Genomic DNA, 3,309 nt, shown 5'->3' with positions numbered 1-3,309 from the left:
CCAAAGGATTAGCAAGATCCTGACCCTACTTAGAACACATAATGTTGTACCAAAGACTCTCTCTCTCTGTAATCAGACGTCAATTCCATTTTCTAAGAAGAGTAAGATTGAAGATATGAATATCTTTAACACCTAACCCGCCCTTAGAATTAGGTGTGGACACCTTATCCGATTTAACCCAAAGAATCTTCCTACGACTCTCAGTTCTTCCCTAAAGAAAATCCCTCTAAATTTTTTGAATCGAATATACAATAACAATAGGAGCTTTATAAAGGACAAGTAATACACAGGGAGAGCGGAGAGGACAATATTAATTAAGATGACCCGAGCACCAAAATAAATATGATTCATTTTCCAAGAAGAAGGCTTGTGTTGAAGTCTTTCGATAAGAGATTTGCAAGTATCACAACGGTTATGGTTCACACCCAAAAGAGTCCCTAAGTAAGTAAAAGAAGGAGGTGAGAGTTTGTAGTGAAGGGAGTTGACCAATCTTTATGATCATCGGTAACATATAAACTAAGCAATTTGTTTTTGGTCAAGTTAATTTTAAGACTAGAGGAAAGGTCAAATAACCTCAAAAAGTTTTTAATAGCCCAAATATTTTGATTATAGCATTCATCAATTATAATTACATCATAAGCAAATTGGATAAGAGAGACATCAATATTGTCAAGGCCCACCTTGTACAGGGTGAAAATACCTTGAGTACTAGCTTGACACATGGGACTAGACAAACCTTCAGCCACACTAAGGAAGAGAAAATGGGATAGGTGATCTCCTTGACGCAAACCACGTTGGAGGTGGATCTCCTTAGTCGGACTTCCATTGCACAGAATAGACGTAGTTGCATTAGTCAAACATTCCATGATCCAACCCCTCCACTTCTGACAGAACCCTAAATGAGACATCATGTGATCGATGAAACTCCATGGAACCGAATCAAAAGCTTTTTCAATGTTAATTTTAAAGATGGAAAACTGCTAACTTGTTTTTATAGTATCATGGATGATTTCATTTAGGACCACAAATCCATCCAAAATGTGTCCGACTTTTAGAAATGCAGATTGAGTATCATTCATGACCTTTCCTAGTACTTTCCGTAATCTATTAGCGAGCAACTTTACCATGATTTTTTATAAGCAGCCAATAAGAAAAATCGATATGTAATCCCTCATATGTTGAGGACTAGACTTCTTCGGTATTAAAAAGATAAAGGAGGAATTGACGCCTTTAGTGATTTTACCATTAGCATGAAAATCACGAACCATAAAGATGATATCATCCTTTGTGATATTCCAAAAACCTTTGATGAATTTTCAATTAAACCCACAGGCCCAAGAATCTTTCCACCCTCACAATCCCAAATAGAAACTTTAATCTCCTCCACGTCAAAGTTTGCAATAAGAATAGCATTGTCTGAAGGTGCTAATTGGTTGAAAGGAACACCAAGCGAAGTTGGAAGGTTCCTTTTTTTTTTGTTCAAAAGGTTCTCGAAGTGATTACGAATCCCTGTCTAACACCATGAACATCCTCAATCCAATAGCTGTGAATACTTAACCCATGGATAGAATTTTGCCTCTTCCTACTATTCTTAAGCCCAAGAAAATAATTAGAATTAGTGTCACCTTCCATAAGCTATTTGGATCTAGATTTTTGTAAAATAAGATTGTCATGGAGCAACCGAGTGTGCCAAAGGTCAACCCAAAGCTCAGATCTATTCCTAAGATCCTCTTCTATACGGTCCATAGTTTCACTCTTCAGTTCGAGCTCATGAATCCTAGTTATATCCATGTCAAATTTGTTATCAATGTCCCCAAAATGCTCTTTGTTGCACTTCTTCAAATTGACTTTTAGTTGCTTTAGCTTCTCCTTTAGAGCAAACGTACTCCAAACAGAAAAATAATGTTCATTCTATTTTTGCTCAACCAAAGAAACAAAGTCTTTATCTTCAAATTAAACATCAATGACCCTAAAAGGTTTCGAGCCACAATCTTAAAAATTATCATAAAGGATAATAAGACAATGATTGGAGGCCTAACGCTTCATTCATTTTTGAACCAAGGAAGGCCATTTTATAGCCCAAACAATAAAGATCAGAAATCAATCAAGTCGACTCATAGTTTTCCTATCACCTTTGACCCAATTGAATTTTCTTCCAGCAAGAGGAAGGTCTAGGAGGTTCATGTTAGTTATGAAAGTACTTCCATCACAACCATCTCACGTTCAATGTTGCTAGCTTCACAGTGAAACTTGACTCTTTTCCATCCGAATTACTTCACTTCCAAGATTTCCATTCATTGACTGATCCATATTTTTTTGTCCTTGTCAACATGAGTATCCAATCGAAGCAGATTCAAGATATTTTCAGCTTCATTCATTAACCCACACACACCAAGGTTCTGGCCAAATTTCCAAATTGTCTAACGTTGGCCAATCTAGAATGACTTCTCTTTGTAAGAAGGAGGTTACAACTAAGAGATGGGTGAATTAGTTGACTTAAAAATTATGGCCACTTTTTCTGCAAAATCAAGAGTTAACGTGCAGCAGATAATATTGCAGAATATAAACAAGAATAAATCAAAGAGGTAAGGGAGAAGAGAGTACACAAGGATTTTATACTGGTTCACCTTCTTGTCCACCAAAGGCTACGTGTAGTACTCTTGCAGCACAAGAGATTTCTTCACTAAGAATTATGAGTTGTAATTACAATATCTCAACCCGAGATTTCTATGTACCTTACACACTCCCTAATTCTTATTCACTCTTGGAAAACACCTTTCCAAGTGATTCTAATCCCCTTTCTTTTCACACCTCGTGAAAGAAAGTATTCTGCAACAATATTGAAGAATGTACAACAATGGCAGATTACCTTTACATGTATGAAAGTAGTATAACTTGCAATCCAATCAACTCTTTATGTATACCAAGTAATAATGCTCTTTGGAAAACTTTGAAACACTTCTAAGCAACTTCAAAAAAATGACTTTGAAAGTTTGAGTGCAAGTTGCAAAAAGTGTATAGAAATAATTTCAGAATAAGTTTAAGAGCTTGTGGAAATTGTATAAGAGTTGTGTGTTGTTGTGTGTTTGTTTTGTGATAGTTAGAGTCTTTATATATACTTTCCAAACACCCATGGTGCCTTTCTAAAAGTGTAGGAGTTGTTTGAAGTGAAGAGATTTCGTTTGGAATGAAAACATTTCATTTTGAAATCTGAAATCTGATGCAACAGCTCTCAGTAATCAATTACTGACAGTGGGTAATCGATTACCCAAACTCTATGTCCACTGTTCTTTTAAAAACGAATTAGAG

This window comes from Lupinus angustifolius, chromosome LG11 (genome assembly GCF_001865875.1).
Source record: "Lupinus angustifolius cultivar Tanjil chromosome LG11, LupAngTanjil_v1.0, whole genome shotgun sequence".
Taxonomy (NCBI): Eukaryota; Viridiplantae; Streptophyta; class Magnoliopsida; order Fabales; family Fabaceae; genus Lupinus; species Lupinus angustifolius.
The sequence above is the reverse complement of the archived record's forward strand: the minus strand, read 5'-3'. Positions refer to the sequence as shown.